The sequence below is a fragment of the Patella vulgata genome, chromosome 9 (genome assembly GCF_932274485.2).
Source record: "Patella vulgata chromosome 9, xgPatVulg1.2, whole genome shotgun sequence".
NCBI lineage: Eukaryota > Metazoa > Mollusca > Gastropoda > Patellidae > Patella > Patella vulgata.
The window spans coordinates 43,759,902-43,780,324 of NC_065887.2; the positions used below are offsets into that span (position 1 = coordinate 43,759,902).

Genomic DNA, 20,423 nt, shown 5'->3' on the forward strand with positions numbered 1-20,423 from the left:
ATCATCTGGTCACTGGGATTCAATTTTCACCTTTGACCCAAAGGTTTCTTGGATTTGTATTTCCTATCTCCTTGGTCACTTACTTATAGAATCTTGTAGTGTGAGGTTGAATATTTCATTCAACCTTGGTAGTGATTTTATATTTAAAGTTTCAATAGTTATAATAATAGTTTCATTTATTCGTATCAATTGTGTGTATTTGGTATTGGAAGAATTATTATCTACAGATTTATTGTTTACAGTTTAAAGGTATGTGTGGCTATTTGTTTTATCAGTTTTATAAGTTTATATATATTTTATTTGTCTTTGTTAAAGTTGGCGGACATGTTGGTTTTTGTTAATTACATTCTGCAAATACAAGGCATACAGTTTATAATAGTAATAATAGTAACCCTATTTAAAGCATATCGCTTTAATAATATAATTAATATCAAATACCCCATATTTTATTACAGACAGAGCTATAAGGTACTTCACCTTGTTCCAGACTCTGGTTACTTTATTAAAAACCCCTTCATGGGTAAGAACATTATTATTATTAGTAAGATTATTTAGATTATGCCTGTATATTTCATACGGGTTAACAGGAGGTAGTTTCCCTTTAAAGTATTTATATAGACTAAGTATATATAAAAGTAGTAGTTAGAATAGAGATTTTAGTGTTAATATGTAATATATTATTTTAATGAATATGAATGAATTGATTTTATATGTTGGATTATGTTATTTATACTGTAATTGTATAATTTCAGGGTTTTTATTATAAGGTAATAAATTGCTGTTTTACTGAACCCTTGGTGTGGTTATTTACTTCATATTTGACCCCCTACAACATTTGGAGCCCGATAAGGGACTACAACAGTTGAAACCTGTCATTTTTTGAGAAACACCTTAAGTCAGAGGATTGTTTTTTAACGCCACTTGAGCAGCTGATAGTGATAGAAGGTGCAGGAGGACATACCTTGCCATATTTAGGATGCGTTTCTGTAGCAATACAGATACCTAGTTTAAAGTCAAAGACCATCGATTGTTTGTTTCTTGTTGTTCCTGATACGACATTCCACAGCAATACACCAGCTCTAGTAGGAACCAACGTTTTGAAGCCTATGCTAAACCAACTGCTAGCTGAGGGTCATAATTTTCTGCAACAATCTGATTTACCAGATATTTGGACAATGACATTCAGGTGTATGCAGGTACAAGAGAAAGAACACAAGAACAGTGCAGGAATAGTCAAATGTACAGAGGATTCATCAATTGTGCTGAGCAGCAACCGATCCATCTGCCTAATTGGAAAGATTGACAGCCTGAATATAACTCGTCGTCAACGCTTGTTTTTTCAGCGGTCACCTGATTCGCTGATACCATCTTCAGTAGAAGTGACACCTACAGTTTTAGAGGTGTATCCTGATGAAGAGGGGAAAGAAGTGGTTGTGCAGTTATCCAATCTGTCATTGACACCAGTTAGGATTTATCCTCATACCATCCTCTGTGAGTTACAGATAGTTGACTTGGTGAGAAAGGCATCGGTTAACAGTATTTTACCAACCACATCTACCAATGAAACATCTAGTACTGGTACATTTCTTGATAACATCGATCTTTCATCATCAGCCTTAACTGAAGAACAGCTCAAGTCTTTCAAGAACTATCTTCTTGTTTGGTCAGACATATTTTCTCAAGGAGACAACGACATTGGTAGCATCAGTTTCGTGAAACATAAGATCAATCTTACTGGCGAATACCACCTGCAATGTATGAAGAGGTTAAAGATCATCTCCAGGACTTGATGGAAGCTGGTATTATAAGACAAAGTTGCAGTCCTTATGCGTCACCTATAGTTTTAGCCCGGAAGAAAGACTCATCGCTTCGTATGTGTGTAGACTACCGGATGCTGAACAAGAAGACCGTTCGTGATGCCTATGCATTACCGCGCATAGAGGAGATGTTGGATAACTTAGTTGGATCGCAGTATTTCTCTGTAGTTGACATGAAGTCTGGTTACCACCAAGTCAGCATAGAGGAAGAAGATATACCAAAGACAGCTTTCACTGTGGGACCATTAGGATTTTATGAGTACAAAAGACTTCCTTTTGGGCTTACCAATGCGCCAGCATCTTACCAACGACTTATGCAAGATTGCCTAGGAGACCTGAATTGGAAGATCTGTGCCATTTTCATAGACGATTTAATCATCTTCAGCAAGACCTATGAAGAACACATCGAGAGGTTATCCCAAGTATTTGGTAAACTAGCGGAACATGGAATCAAGCTATCACCCAAGAAATGTGAGTTTTTCAAAGAAAAGGTAAGGTATTTAGGTCACATCGTTTCAGCAGAGGGTGTATGTACTGACCCGAAGAAGACAGACAAGGTAACTTCTTGGCCAACTCCCACCAATACAGATGAACTGAGACGTTTCCTCGGCTTTGTAGGATACTACAGGAGGTTCATTAAGGATTTTTCCAAGACAGCAAAACCACTTAACGAATTGCTAGTTGGAGGTCCAACTAAAAAGAAGAGGGGGAGAGCAGCTCAGGACAAAGAGAACAATAAATGGAAATGGGGAGAAGAACAACAACAAGCATTTGACCAACTTAAAAGATCTCTTGTGGAACCACCAGTCCTGGCATATGCAGATTTTTCTCAACCATTTATTCTTCACACTGACGCTAGTGGACATGGTTTAGGTGCTATACTTTACTAGAAGAAGGATGGCATGGAGAAAGTGATTGCCTACGCCAGTAAAAGTCTGTCAAGATCAGAAAAGAATTATCCTGCGCATAAGTTGGAGTTTCTTGCTTTAAAGTGGGCAGTGACAGAGAACTTTCATCAGTACCTGTTCAATAACACCTTCACGGTGTACACAGACAACAATCCTCTGACTTATATCTTGACCACGGTTATTTATACTGTAATTGTATAATTTCAGGGTTTTTATTATAAGGTAATAAATTGCTGTTTTACTGAACCCTTGGTGTGGTTATTTACTTCATATTTGACCCCCTACAACATATACTATGTTGTGTACTTTTCGCAACACGCTACCAGTGACAGTTGTGTACTTTTCTGAACAAGCTACTTGTGACGGCTGATGTAATGTCTGGATAATCATGTCTATCAGCTTACGACTGTGTGGTAGTCTAGTTCATCAAGACGTTCACCACACGACGGCAATTTAAGCAATTTTATATTACAGTTACTTAAAGATACATTTCCGGGAATAAACCGGGATTTGATGATATATTGGACTAAAAACATATTCAAACTAATTAATTTATCATAATTTTGCTTCAAATCCTTCTCAAAACATCGCAATTGTCGGGGAATACCCTGGCTATAAAAAATCGATCAAAAGAGGTCATGTTTGTGTCACGTGACTTACCTCTCTCGGTACCTAGCAACGCAAGCGCAGTCGGGGGAAAATTCACTGCAAACACAAGACGATGTTGTCTTCAATCGCTGACTATTTATTACAAATATCGAGGCCTAATTAAATTTTCGGATTATCCACTGCCCGCGTCTTTTTCCGTGATTTTTATCTCAGAAAGTGTTGTACGTCTAATTCTTCATAAAGTTTATCAAAATGTACATCAAGCGCTCAATCTCCGCGTGCAACCTTCGACGTCACGCGTGCAGACACTCCTAATCGTCGGGCTGTCGACTAGGGAAATCCTTACATTTTTGTCCTGTATGCGCTCCATACAGTGAATCCGGTATTTTACTAGTAAGATGGGATATTTCTACTTTCCCTATATACCAAAATTGCCATATTGTATTGGAAATAACCACCCGATAAATACTTGTTTGGGAACGTAGCTTTAAACAGGTTTGGCGTCACTTCCTCCTAATGGTTGCATATTTTAAGCTACAGCGTTCAGATACGGTTTTAGGGCTTATTTTTAATACAATACGACATTTTTTTTTGCAGATTTAAATACTTTTATACCTGTGGTTCTACCTGCCATCTCCCATAAGACACGGTGATTCGGTGAGTATAGCACTGTCCACTAACTAGGAGGTCATGGGTTCGGTCCCGATGTGGCCCAGGAATTCATCGCGACTAGTTTCCCTTGTCAGTGGTGCAGGACGGGAACCCTGGAAGGTGTGTACGTAAAGGAAGCCCAGAAGATTGAAATCCCACTGCATTGGAGAATGCTCGTCGTGATTAGTCGGGTTGATGCCGAGAACTAAGACTTTAAACCCCGTTTCATTCTATTTACAGAAGTATCTTAAAGCAACAGGTGGGCCTTTAACATGAAACTCAAACTTTGACAACTGTATAATAGTATATTAATTATAAATGGGCGTGGTCTATTTTTAAAGTTCAGGTACCGTAACGTGTAATCTAAGAGCAGACGGCGTTTGGATTGTCCGTTTTGGCGGTTGTTACAATTTCTAGAACAGAATAGTAGATATGGGGGGGGGGCGAATTTTGGTCCAGCAGTGCTTTACGTCATCCCACGTTAGTTGTTATTCGTTGAAAGGCGGATTTTGGACCGGCTGTGATACAGTCCACCTCCTCACCGTTCTTCCTCTAGGATCTCTCATCCCCTGGTTGGTTTTCCCGTTTGTCCCAGACGATTTCCAGGTCGTCTTCTCCGACAAATTTGAAACTGGTTAATTTATTTTTTTTCTCTCTCAGATTTTCTACGATATGGCCATCAATTAAAGTGATCGATCAATCAATGGGCGTGTTTTATTGTTTATTAAATGACGGACATGGATTGGATAATCAATACCTTTACGATAACTAATCATTCAACCGTGACATGTTATAGGCCTACACAAAACAATATAATCTAATCAATATAGTAGAACTCTACACGACAGTAATTAGCACGTTAAACCAACGGACCACACCTTAACATTCCAATATAGACAACTCATGTAAACAATCAACACATTTTTAATTGATCAAGCGATATACATGTACTTTTTTGATGTTGAGTTGTGTTAGGTATTCTGAGCAGGCCCTTTGGGATGGATTGCCGAATGGTTAGCACGTGCGCGTTGTATCATAAGGTCTCTCATTGAGTCATCTGACGTGGTTTCGATTCCCCGGTTGTACGTGACAAGAAGTTGGGTCGTCTGTCCAACCTCGTAAGTTTCTCCGGGTCCTCCGGTTTCCCACTGCTAAAGATCCCTACACGCAAGCGAATTATTGAAATAAAATTGAACCATATGTTAGTCCCGAAATGACCTACTTTGTGTCGAGTGGACGTTAAACCCCATGTCTCTCTCTCTTTGGGTAAGGGAAGGGGGTATCAGGGTTCCCTTTGACCCCCCCCCCCCCGGCACACACACCCTCATCCTCCTAAGCTAATCACAGTCGATACTTGTTGAAATGAGTGTTGCAATTCACGGATTTGCTTCATTTTTCGAAAATATTCAGAAATTATTTCTAAAATCCCGCACCACCAACGAAAACTGAAGACACAGCAAATCCCCCGTTCCCATTATTGTTTTGAATTCCCTTCCCGCTGTAGTGAATCTATTCGGCAACGGTTCTATTTCTGAGCCGTAAACCACTAGTTAAAACAACTGTCATTTTGTATTATCACCCATTAACACATTCTACAGTAGATATCGTTTGTGTGATAACTTTCATGTGTAGATATCACTTTACATATGAATTTAATTTATTCCCAAAAAAGAAAGGGTTGAGTGATAAATAAAATCGCCCACTCGTCTTTTTTGATATCAAAAAATATCAACAATCGTCGATAAAGTAAAAAAAAGAAACTCGGCAAAGCCTCGTTCTTTTTTTATATTATCGACTTGTGTTGATATTTTTAAATATAAAAAAGATATGAGATTCTCTATTTATTATTTAATGAGGTTTTCTTAGAATAAGGAGTGACCTCATCACTTTTCATTTTCTCTAACATTTTTAAAAGGTAGGTGTGTCTTTAAATGTTTATTAATATAAGATGTTAGACGGTCAAGCTTTATTTTAAAAAAAAATGACGTTTAATTGGTTATTAATGACATGGCTATCAGAGAATGTAACAATAATCTATCGAATTATATTATGTAATAACTGAGTATATATGTTTTTTTGTTATAATCTGTAGTAGTATGGATTGCATGTGATATTAAATATGGATAAACTTCAGTCAGCGTGGATGATAAATAAAGTGTCACTACTTGTCAAAACCCGTCAAACCGGTTTGTGTCACCGAGAAAACTAAAAACCCAACCAATCAGGATATGAAATACAGGCATGCATGATAAGATATAGTGAATATATTAAACGGTGGGGGTTAATGTGTACATGTGGTGATCACAGTCTCGACTCTATACTCAATAAACCCGTCACTTATAACAGTCGTCGCTCTCATTCATTTTTATGTCTGTATTTTTCTAGTGCTTTGAGTCCAGAAGCAGACGAACAATATGGCGGACTGGAGTGCTGATAATAATGGAATATTAAACGAAAATGGCGTACATGTAAATGGTTCTAATTCATCAAATTATGAAAACTTTAATGAAATTACTTTCAAAAATGAAAACACGGAAAATTACGTTCTTGGTCAGAATTCAAACAACAGTTCCATGAGTTCCAAAAGCTCGAGGGGAAGTGAGAAGTTAAAATTGGACGGGGGATATCTTTTAACAGAAGACAGCGAAACGGAGCAGACGATTAACACAGGGTAAGGGTTAATTAATTAAATATTTTTTAGGTTCGGCAAAAAGTCCTTATTATTGATACGAAAACTACAGTGTATTTGCATGTTAGTCTCAAATTTTGATGGGAGAATTCATATATTAACAGAATACAGTTTTTATGGGAAACAATCACTGGTTTATTCTAAAAGCACGACGTGTGCTTGATAACGATAAGAGGATACTTGTCGAAACGTCGTGCTTGTGTATAATAAACCAGTGATTGTTTCCCATAAAAACTGTATTCTGTTAATGTGTTTCCCAATCGCTAAATGCCACTTAAAGATTAGAATTCATATAAATGATTGATCGATTGATTTAAGTTCTTGTGGTGTGTTACTGATTGATTATGTTGTTATTAGGTGCTTAGTTTTATTACGACGATTGGAGTCGGACCACATACTATTATAATTATTATCCAAAAGGAATTTATAAAGCCAACAACCAAAATTATTTCCACCTTTATCTAACCCTTTAAACCCGTTTGGCCTTTCAATCGAATTGCATTTTATTCTTTATTGAAGTTATAGCCAGTAATTGTGTTATTTCTTAGTTTATATAAGAATTGATCCTCTCTGGGGTCCCCAATTGTACTTCGTGGATTATAGGTAAGAATTTATATTATTATAAGCGGTTTATTATTACCTGTTTGTAAAAAGGTTGATATTTTAGGAGCAAATGTTTCTCATTCTATTAAAGGGTAATATGTTAATTGTTATATTATAATTAAGACTGTCATATCAGATAAAATAAATTATAAATATACATTCTATATAATTTGAAGGATTTTTAATAATTGGGATATAATCATATCAGATTTAATAATATATTCAATTACAAATAATATACATATACATGTATAGTTATTTGACTCTGTGTTTGCCACTTATTGGTCACGTGAGATGAAATATCAGTAACGATTAGTTCCACCATTTTGCAGATGAGGTTTAACGTCTGCTTCCACCATGTTGATATAAAAGAGAAAGAGAGAGAGAGAGAGAGAGAGAGAGAGAGAGAGGGATTTAACGTCCACTTGGCACAAAGGTCATTTCGAGACAAACATATGGTTCAATTTTATTTCAATAATTCGCTTGCGCGTAGGTGTCTTTAGCAGTCAGAGGAAATCAGAGGACCCAGAGAAAACCCACGAGGTTGTCACGTACAAGCTGGAAATCGAAGCCACGCCACTTGACTCAGTAAAAGACCTTATGATGCAACGCGCGCGCGTTACACCCCTAGACCCCCCCCCACCATAGTCCACCACCGCCACCCCCACTACTTTAAAGCGAGAATTTCACATTTTCTAAGAAAGTCAAAACATAATTATTTCTATGTCTTTTGCTCAATAGGTTGTCAACTCACTATTATACGATCATAGGTTATCTTTCTCACACTTAAAAATCATTTACCCCGGAAATAATAACACAATTACCTCCCTTGTTTTTCTACCCCCCCCCCCCCATGGAATAGCTATCTTCAAACGTTTGAATTTGAAGTTAAAAATGATATTTTTGCCAATTTCTCAACTGGCAATCGTGAATTATAGGATTAATAGGATTATTCTTTAACAAGGTAGGACTGTTTACAGATACCATCTATTTTAAGGCTTTAATTTAATACATTTTAAAAATATAACTTAAAAATATGAAATTATCGCTTTAAGATAACAGACAAGAACTAGAAGACTAACTTGGTCCTGGTAGCGGACTACCAGTTGGTTTATACCTCGTGACCATGGAATGATTTACTTGTGACCATGGTCTACTCAATGGTTCAATGATATTAGCTTCAACGTTTTATTTATTAAATTACGTGTGTTCGATAGCATATTTGGAAACGATTGATTAATATTATATCACAGACTAATGTGTTATCTAACGGGCGAAGACGTGTATACGTGTAGTAAATATATTTAAAAACTTGTTGTGAATTGAAATGAAAAACAATTTTGACACCTTTATACTGCCCCGTTCTTCTCATTTTTAAACTTGTGAAAATTATTTCGTTAAAATGGGTTATTTATTATTAGAGATATTTATCTTATACAAGATTATCACCCAATCACCTGGGTTTTTATTTAATTTATTACGGAACAATTTATCATTGTGAGTCTACTCAATTACATTTACATTAAAGCAATGAATCTTAAATGTAACGTGACCGATTAAGGGAGAATTGAGGTGGGGGGGGGGATAGGGTTGGTTGGATGAGTAGGGATCAAGGGAGGAGGGGATAGTTGAATGAGTAGGGAGGCGAGTGGTTGGATGTGAGCAGGGGGTCATGAATGAGGGTAATGTCTTAAGGAAATCATTATGTTTTGTTTAGTTGATACAATGGTATGTTAAAAAAATTACAACGAAACAAAATAATGAAATAGATAAATAAAAACCCCTAATAATATAACACCATCCAATCTGTATGTTAAATATATATACATATACCCCTTTCAATCCGTAGGTCATGTTTGGTTTTCATCTGGTCATTGTCCTGTAAATAAAAGATTTGTTATATTGTATATGTAGGGAGTTTGTTTGATTTCACTGGTCACTTGTAGTTTATATACAGGTGGTCAGTTGACCTCTATTAATGACACAGTATCACTTGTCTACTAGTCTAGTCATGTCTCGTACAGATATTAGAAATGATTATCTTGACCCTGACATCACTATTCAGACATTCTCGTGTTCTGACATCATTATCCCGAGATTCCGGGATTCTGACATTATTATTCCGAGATTCCGGGACTCAATCATCATTATCACGTACGAGATTTCTGGATTATTTTGAGATCCCACACACTGGTATACTTGTCTTGAGGAAAAGTACTCCAAATCACCAGACTATTGCTGGTAGATCGGCATTATGGAACAACTCATAGTGTACGTAAAGATCCCTAAAATGTACGTATAGATCCCTAGTCATTTTATATTATTCTAAAACAAAAATTCAACGTCCTAATTAAAGGTTTGAATGCTGAGTCATACATTTTACACGAATCTTAATTCAACACTAGAAACTATTTCTGTTTTTTATACATGTCACCATATATAAAGATGTTACTCCAATCTCAAGCCTACTTCAGATTTTAAACAAATTACCTTAAATCCAACACTCGAAAATATCTCTACTGTCCTAACTGTTCTAGCCATTTTAGGCGAGAATTAAGAACCTTATAAGGGTCTAATAATATTAAGGACTTTAGTGGACAAGAAAACAGAGAAATAACCCAAAATTAACATTAAAAACATGATTTATTAATACCTTAAATATCGTTAACAAGTTTCTTAAAGTATAAATTTGTAATGTCGACACGGGTATTATATTCCTACTCACATGCTAAATAAACAAACCTCGGGCGCTTTCATTTTTTACTAGCAATTTGAATCAATTTTTGAGCGTTTTATAAGCAAGGTGTGTTATTTACAATGGTAGTAGAAAATTTAAAGAGAAATTTGTTCGAAGAATAAAAATTCTCAAGCCCATATTTGCATAAACTGTAGTGTATTCGACCTCTCCAAAGCCTTTTGTTGCATATGTCGATCGCAAAGTGACAACATACTTAAAACTACGTGCAAATATTTCTGTTCTGGCAAGAGGTACGAACGCTGTCATATTTATCATATCTCCATCCTATTTAGTTTTTGAATGGTTTTAAAAATTTAGCCCATGATATATACACAAAACGTCTTTTTAACAGTGTTTACTTAAGATGCAGCATTCGACATTCAACTGGTGTCATATGACGAGTTATAATATATTTATTTATTATCCAAGGCTCGACCTTTTTATATAAAGTTTTGTTATTATCTTTATCCCTCAGACCATAAATAAACTTGGATATAATTGGTACAGAGTAGCGGATCACGTGTGAAAAAGAACGTTCCAAGTAATACGACCTTATGTCTGTAAAGCGACAGGGGACCGCTGTAACCAGACACCAGGCGTGCACCACAAATAAGTGGTAATATATATTTTATAAACAAAAATAATGGAAAAGTAATTGGAAAAAAAAAAGGAAAAATGTTCGTAGAGGGTGGAGGGTGAGGGGTGTTTTGGGTGAAGGGTAAAGATTCCAAACTTGTCCACCATTATGTACCACTTATCGGAGTGTTGAGTGCACGCGGCAATATATATATATATATATATATATATATATATATATATATATATGAGTTCTGGACATATTCTGCAATTTGCCTGGCAACAGTCAAAAGTTGACCGTAGGAAATAAAATTATTTCTATGTAGAATTCTGACTATTTAAAGTCGAAAAGGTGAAAGTTGTTTCAGCTTTAATGTCTAAAGGAACTGAACCTAATACCCGCCCTAATTTTATCACATTTGGTCATTTAAAACGCTTTTATAAACTTCGGTGACGCAGCGCTTTAATACTGTCTATGACGAGTCGGACAAAGACGCCTACTCGAGTTCACAAAATAGGGTTTAACTGGAGTTCTTAATGGATGGATTATAAAAGCATAGAGGGGCTGAAAGATGTCCTGATGTGATAGGAATGTCTCATTTAACATGAAATAAAAAGTTTTACATATATGTTTTAATACACCAATATACACGGGTGAATGTGGAGATCTTATCGCGGGCGGTGGTATTCTTATAAACACAGATGAATGTAGAGATCTTATCGCGGGTAGAGGTACTCTTATAAAAGAAATTTGGGGGCGTTTAGTAAATTATAAAAATATTTTAGAATATGAATAACATGGGTTATTGTTTACATACATTGGTGTTGACATCAAATCAAGAACCCGAAACCAGAATTAAAACGGGTTTCCCCTTACACAAGGATGTAAGTCTGAAATCAGGGGCGGATTGGGCCATCGCGCCATCGGGCGATCGCTCGAAGGGCCGGTCGGACAAAAAATGAAAAAAATAATTTTGTCCAATTCGTCAAAATAACCTATTTCTGCTGAACATTATATGGGGTTGGGTGGGGGAGGGGTATTGGACCGGCCATGGAGCTATGATGATCATGTTGTATGTGGCCGGTGGCTTTAACGGGCCGCCACGCCATCACTGGAGTCTGGAATGGGCTGGTATAACAGACTTTCTGGGCCGGGTGTGCTGGGTGTGGGCCGGAATTCGGAATCCTGCATTTTTTAATGAAAATATTCCTACTTTTTCAATATCCCTAACTGGTTAATCAAATGGTCAAAATTTTCTCAACTAATCCCATTTTTTAACCAGTTAAATACTCTTGACGATACAATGATGATAATTTTACAGGTTGATGGTTGTAAGTTACTTGCAGGTCGGGGGTTGTAAATTACTTGCAGGTCGGGGTTTGGGCCTAAATTAATCGATTTATGAGATATATTATCTGACAGAGATTATAATCAGATATGCCACAAAATCGCATATTTGAGGTTCATTTTTCCCGGCCCCAATTCGGGGTATTTCGCGAATATCATACCACAGAAACCACATGGGGTAATATGGGCGATTCTCGTCACTTACACGCTTCGAATCAAAACCACCACTTTTAACCAAATGGTCATATCCGGTTTAAAAGGTTTGCGGGGGATACCGAAGTTTTCATTTCAACTCATGATATTCTTATGTTTTGCAAGCGATTAAGAATTCGTTTATTTTGCAAGTGATTAAGAATTCATTTAGCAACCCTAAAATTAAAATGTCCGCCGTTTGTCAGTAAGCGGAAGCACATTCAAAAGGCCCTGTTTTCTCTGAACAATTAAATTAGAACTAATTCGAGGAGGGAATATGAAGTGATCACATATTTTATGTAAGAAATGGTCACAAACCGATAAAATTATTGACATATTTTATGAATAATCTGGTCAAGGGAAATGTATCTTTCTCACCCTGTAAAATATGTAAATTGAATATATCGAGTTGTCTAACTTGTTAATGGTCATTGTTTATGGAAGCGATTTTTCATAAGCAGCAATGCTTGATATTTTATCCATTTATATAGTATGTAAATATATCTGTCACTTATTGATAAAATATTGTTTAAATCAAATGATCACGTAACCAACGAGGGATATTTGCAGTACACCTCCAGGGAAAATTTAGTTCTTACTTTGGAGAGTCATGATGTATTGTCCAATACCGCTAGATGGCAACTAAAGTTCAAATATATTTTTGATAACCACAACCGCATTGTAAATGGAGATTATCAGGATCGTGGCCATCAGGAGCAGACGTACCATGTTCAACATGACCACCCGTATCATGCCCACAGTGACCATCCGGTCAACAATCATGATCATTCTGACTACGAACACAATAATTGATTATGACCACCATAACCAACCGGATCATAATCCTCATGAACATTGGGAAATAAACGTCAATCAAAATCGATCCCAAACTGAATTTAAAATACAAAGTATGCAGATAGAATAATGTGATATTTGATATTCAGCATCGGCACTGAAACAGTTCACTGTAGTAGTAGGTGCAGAAGAACTACACTACACACACAGAAAACCAACAACAAAAACTATAGACATTACAGGAAATAAACACGACTACCCTGCGGGGAAGAAAAACTACAGACATTACAGGAAATAAACACGACTACCTTGCGGGGAAGAAAAACTACAGATATTACATAAAATAAACAAAAAAATTTGAAATTAAGTAAATGTGATGTAAGTTACTATCGTGTAATCACACACTGTCCCACACGCGACACCCACCACTAACTTTATGTTAAATGACTAACCATCACTGATTTATCAAACACCTACATGTATTAATATCAACTTGACCTGAATACGCACTCACGGAGACATATAAATGGTTATCAATGGTAAGATGAGTATATCCAACGTTCTGCCTGATTGACGACCAGCCCCTTCAAGTCTGTGATCAAATAATTAAGATTTATTGTACTGTTGTTAGCCGTGAATGAGACGTGTATAAGTCAGTGGAGTTATTGTTGGTTTCAATAGTTCGCTGTTAATTCATGTGTTAATAACAGGGGGTGGGTTTTTATTAATATGTTTAAACTTTATACGTTTATATACACTGCTGGAATGTTTTGGGTATCTCACATTAAAGACACGCTTCCTTATAATTCTCATTTCTTGGTCCAGTATATTATAAATAGCTTATATTCTACAGTGAATTCGTTGGATCAGTCGAACACCTAAGCCTCTTAGTGGACTGAATCAAAACAAAAACATAATAACTATACTACGTTATACTACTGGAGACCGGAAGTAACAATACAACAATGACTATACTACGTTATATTACTAGAGACCGGAAGTAACAATAAAGCACACTATACTACGTTATACTTCTGGAGACCGGAAGTAACAATAAAACACAATGACTATACTACGTTATATTACTAGAGAGTAACAATGACACCACTGTGTTATACTATTGGAGACCGGAAGTAACAATCGTAAACTGATGAGCACGAAATAGGATCACGAGTTCCTGAATATATACATGACATTTGAACGCCGATAGGTTGTATTTCAGTAAATACAGGTTTTATACCTGAAATATTCCCCTCTTATCAAATCAGCTGAAGATCCGTTCAAAATATGTTGTGCTAGTTATCAGAACATTGTTGGAAGGTATACAATGCCCATGTTTTCTATATTCACAGGTAATGTTTGGGTACAGGTAACCTGATTGTTGTCAAATATAAAACCTTCATAACTAACCTGATCAAGTAATGCAAAACAATATTAAATAATTTCATGTGAAATCCCAAATTTTGTAGACAACGCCATAAAGGGAGATAATTATAAGATAGTGTTATGTAACGTGTGTTTCTGATAACGCCTAAGCACTTTGAAATCTTTTTTCGATTTGTAAAGCGAGTTATTATGATTTTAAAACACACGTTTGATAATTAATTTGTTAAGTTAAATAATCTCGCTTTGTCCCGAGTGCCCCAGAAACACCAAATAACACTTATCATTTAAATTTTACCCTTTTCAATTACTTATTATTTATGTACTAGTTGGTGTGTAACGTCTGCTTCCACAACATTCATATCGCAAACAATTACTAGAGGGCCTGCTTGTATATATAACGTTTTTTTTTTATATGCTTCGCTGATTTTTAATAACAGATTTTCTGTTGTTTTACACCGTTGTTTACAAATACTAAACCCAACATAAAAATCTACTTAATATACAAACAATATACATTCTATATATATCTCTGCTACCAGTTGTGAAGCAGGCTTTCAATCGTCTTGTATGTCTGGCCAGGTCTTCTCATAAATACGTTGGTGTCCCTTTAACGAGGGTAATATATTCTGGGTGTAAAATAGATTTAGGTAAACGGGTTGTATGTCATTTATATATTTCTTATTGTTGTATTCTTCTATTCCCAACCATATGAGCAATGGCGGTTTACACAGTGTCGTCTCTTGCTTTCCTGAGGTACAGATATTTGTAAAACTATATGAAACTTGAGATGACTGGAACCTGTTTAAACTTGACAACCATTAGCTGTTTGATGAATCGAGGTGTGAACTAATATATAGTGTTTTTGAATTCTAGTGTTGCGTAATTCTGCGGTGATCTAAATCGATCTCGTCACGACTGTGTGTATGTAGCAACTCGATATTGAGTTTACACGGACAGGTTTAGAACAGAATCCAGTTTATTAATACACTGTGGTGTAAATTCTTCTGTTTCGATAAACTGATTGAAGAGGGTGTTGGGATTAGCTTGATCAGGTTAAACGTTGTTCATGGAACTATATTGTTAGATAATATCTAGAGAAACCTAGTCAACACGTAGCTCAGTAATAAACAGGAATTATATTCCATAATGTTGAAGAACGGGATGTGAATTCTATCTGTTCTGGACACTAAAGACAAACGGCAGTCGTTGTGATATATAGCCACATATAAAACTGTTATAAAGTTAAACAAGGTGCTGCCATGGCTGACAAGGTGACATCCATACCAATTATTTCTATAGATCACGATTGGCAAGCTAATAATGAAGAATTTGTCAATAATTGGGTGAACTCAGGTGGTGCTGCTGGGACATCAGTAGGTAGATATACACCAGGAAAGGCTTCACCTAAACGATTAAATACATCCAGGTGAGAATGAGGGTCGTTTTATTTTACGTTGACTGACCAGTTAACTAGAGAGTATAGAAGGTTTGATCACTCTACTCAACGATACATGGTCCAGGGTTCGAATATTTACAATAATGGCTAGACCATTGATCATCGAGAATTACACTCAATGATAGTTCGTCGATTCAAGAAGTGGGATCACAAAAAGATCCTCCGGTAATCGAAAACTGGGATCACGAATAGATCGTCCAGTGATCGACAACTGGGATCACCAATAGATCATCCAGTGATCGACAACTGGGATCACCAATAGATCATTCAGTGATCGACAATTGGGATCACGAATAGATCCTCCAGTGATCGACAACTGAGATGTTTCAAGTGTTTAGGTCTGACATATTTGTGTGGTAACAAACTGATATCATATGTATGGTAAATCATCCATCCGTAACATTAATGAAAACGGTTAACCTAGTTATAATATTTATAGAAATTTCATTAAATGGTTTATTTTTGTTTTTACCGCGTATCTGGAAAGTGTAATACATGTTAGATTTTGTTATCTATGTCATGTTGCTGTTTTGTCTTGTAAGGTGTTACAAAAAGTTTGTTGAACACACTTGAGTAACTAAAGGAGAGACAATTTGGTACTCTATTTAGTTTTAAATTTATTTTATTTACACTTTCTACACAAAATCGAAATCCTTTTAATGAATACTATTCTTGAACAATGAATGTGCATCGACAGAAACGCCCAGGATTTGGTAAAATAATCATTATAAAAACAAACAGGCCTTGTAGTTAGTTAATCAGATGCGCAATGGTTTTAGTGCTAAAAGATGTGTACATATACGGATTAGAAGAGACGAATAAATGTTTGTAAGTGGCCAAGTAAGACGTGTCTCAAAACTTTTCTGAAAAAAAAAAAAAAAATGCTCTCGGGATGGTCAAATTTGATGTAGTGTAATTTGTTTTAATACGTCTTATAATTGGTTTAAATACGTCATGTAATTGGTTTAAATACGTCATGTAATTGGTTTAAATACGTCATGTAATTGATTATAATACGTCAAATGCCATGGTCATACACGGCACAGTCAGAATATAGCAAACATGGGACATAGACATACACGAGAGAGTCAGAATATACTAGACATGACATGGACACACGACCAGACAATTTTAGGATTTAAATCGTTTCTACTATACTCAGTGTTGTGTCGTACGTTCGTTTGAGAATAGATTAACTAAGATACAATGGTTTATTTATTCTTAATTGTTTTCTATACATTCTGTTTCATGCTACCTGTCTCCATCTTTCTTTTGGATCTCCTTTCTTTTGTTTTACAGTAGTTATCTCCCTTATATCAATAACAACATTGTGATTTGACAATTCTACACTCAAGTTCCCACCTTCCCATCCCCACCCCCTTGCAAATTTCATTTCATCATAAGTTACATGTCTTTTACTCAAATATATTCCGAGTATCCTCAAATGTGTGTACACATCGTTATAAGACGCTGTTGATTTATGACTATACAGCGTTATAAGTCGACACAACGTTATAAGTCGACACAGCGTTATAAGACGCTGTTGGTTTATGACTATACAGCGTTTTAAGACTACACAGCGTTTTAAGACTACACAGCGTTATAAGACTACACAGCGTTATAAAACTATACAACGTTATAAGACTACATAACGTTATACGACGCTGTTGATTTATGACTACACAGCATTATAAGACTGCACAGCGTTTTGAGACGCTGTTGACTTATGACTACACAGCGTTATAAGATGCAGTTGATATATCTTTGTGTAAGTAGGCTGATTTCAAAACAAATCTTCATCAGTCCATAAAAAACCATTAATAAGAGTGTATAAATATTATGATTAGAATACAAAAAAACTGTTAGTTTCTGATACAACGAATTCTCTCTTTAAATGGCTATCAATCCAATCTACGTCATACTGAAATCTTATAAATGAATAAATCATTATATACTGCATGTTCTGTCAATAAACCATGGACCACACCCTATTATTATTATTTAAATCTGTATTTACATTTCCGTATAGATCGATCTATAACTGGCCTATAGACATGCCAACCATCGTGTACTGTAGATCATCATTCTGTCTGGAGATATATCCAACTTATTAACAACTATGTATTAAATTTGATCAAAGAAAATTCAAATAATTACAAAACTCGGTCTAAGTCCTGAATTATGATTAAAGACCACCCGCCCCCTCCACGAATACAGTATTGTGACGATGACGATGTGTGGAAGATGCTTTATTGTATTAACGGATTAAGATGAATAATTACTTGGCTCCTTCTTGTAATCCGTTTTCTGTTGAAAAGGTGGGAGGAACCATTCTTTTTGTTTTTATAGACTTAAATGTATTCTGTAGGATCTCCCAACTGGTGGGGGGGGGGCAATTTTGCGACCGATATGATTATTTTTTAATATTTATGTCATTTATTGACAGCTCTCTGATATGAATATGGTATCAAAGATATGTGAATGATATAGAAGTAATGAATCATATAAGGGATTGTCAAACTATACCGTACTCAGGTAGGGGTTGTGGGTGTATACAAGGCCAACAATTCGTTATTGTTGCTTACCTATTTACTTGCTTACTTACTAGAGTTAAGTCACTTGGTTCTTTAGACGGTGAACAGAAAACATCATTATGGATGTTATTAGGTAAGTTTCATCGACGTTATTTATTGATCGATTTGAAAGAAATTTAAGGAATTTTGTTAAGGTCGACAGTCTTTTAGTTTACTTTTTTGGAAACGACGTTTTAATGTGTTGTCCTGAAAATGGAAACGACATTATAATGCCTTGTCCTGATAATGACCTTTAAGTGTGTTGTCCTGAAAATGGCTTTGAATGGGTTGTCCTGGTAATGACATTTTAGTGTGTTGTCCTGAAAATGACATTTGAATGTGTTGTCCTGAAAATGACATTTGAATGTGTTGTCCTGAAAATGACATTTGAATGTGTTGTCCTGAAAATGAAAACAAACCGTTAAGGAGTGATTAAATAATTATATTGGATAGATCTTCACTTTTGTCCATGTTGACATTTTGTTTGTCTGGCTGTTATTGTGCTTATGATTTATTGACCTTCTCGGCGGAAATTAATATTTTAATAACACTCAGTTCATATGGATTCATGCACTGAAAGGCGAGTTTTCTCAGAAAAGGTATAATGTTTGAAAATTTCCACATCAACCAAACAATTTTAAGTTAATCTGAGGATGTAAAATGTGGATTTACCAAATAGTTAACGATAGTTCTCGTAAATACGATATATTTTGGCATCCTACTCACAAGTGGTTAGGGTTACTCATGTTGGGTTTTAGAATAATCTGTACCGCTGTTAACCTTATGTTGGATTTAAGAATGTTCTGTACAACTGTTAACCTCATGTTGAGTTTTAGAATGATCTGTACTGCTGTTAACCTCATGTTTCTTTCTACTCTAACTATTGTTATTCAACCGCCATTAACTGTTACTGAAAACAACCATGTAACAAAGATAGTTAATGACAATCAACAATAAACACTAAACAGTACTTGTTTAGGACTATTAAGTTGTTTTAGTTGATGTCATATTGCACCTATATATCAACATTTCCAGTTAAAAGTGTGTCTCACACATTAAACTAACTGAAGCGTGACTATTTCAAATTAAATTTGTTTTATAATAATTATACATAACTGTGTTTAACAACTAAAGGAGGACATGTTATATAAAGTGTAGGTTGACATAGGTATACATATATACATATAATTACCATGTGACGACATGTAGACAAGATGATATACCATTTTCCGTACGGTTATTTTAAGAATATCAAGCTTGTGAGGGGGGGGGGGAAGCATTTCTCGTAAAATAACCCTTAGGAATTCGATTAATCGCCTCACCCCCTCCATACAAATAAACTGCTGGTCTCATATTAATGAGTACGTCTGCCCTAACAAATAACCAGTCGTTCAGGGGCCTGTTTCACGAAATTTCAATTAAGATAAAATCCAAATTTTAGTAATTTGATTGGATAATATTAGATTGATGTTTGTGCTTACCCTATGAAAATAGAAGTATCAACTAAAATTTGTATTTTATCTTTAATTAAGATTTCGAGAAAGCGGGCCCTGCTCTATATATTAGACAACATCTAATAACTTGTCACTTTATTTTTATTTCAGCAATAAAGATGAGAGTTTGAAGAGTTTTAGTGTACCGTCTATACCTCCCAGAAAACCTTTAGTTAGTAGCTGGGGTTCTAAAACCAGTCTTAAACCACCTTCTATCAGTCTCAGTAAGTATAGTTTATATATTCATAAACAAATCAAATTCAAATGTTTCACCATTGTGTCGTGTACTCTATTGTGTGCTTTTTATCCCTGCATTGGCCGAGAAAGTTCATCCCTTGTCAATGATGCAGGACGGAGGGCCTGACAAGGACTGTTGTCTAATCGTTCGGGTGGGACGAAAAACCGAGGTCCCGTGTACACATTGGCGTGCACGTAAAAGGGCCCTTGACAGTTGGAATTCGATCTAAGAGTAGACCGTAGTGCCGCTGTCCAGGCACAATTTACTTCATAGCATACTGTATTGGGTATGCCCGTCTTCATTAACCCAGTAGGAGCAGAATAGTGGGATGTTAAACCCCATTTCATTTCAT

The 20,423-nt window shown here is 35.8% G+C and overlaps 1 long non-coding RNA gene across 1 annotated transcript; it reads left to right on the top strand.

Moving 5' to 3' along the window:
* The first annotated feature begins 441 nt into the window (after window positions 1-441).
* LOC126832642 (uncharacterized) lies at window positions 442-20,057 on the top strand. Its single transcript, XR_007684794.2, has 4 exons — window positions 442-520; window positions 3,932-3,991; window positions 6,371-6,656; window positions 19,945-20,057. It is a non-coding gene; the product is annotated as an uncharacterized LOC126832642 (long non-coding RNA).
* The last annotated feature ends 366 nt before the right edge of the window (window positions 20,058-20,423 follow it).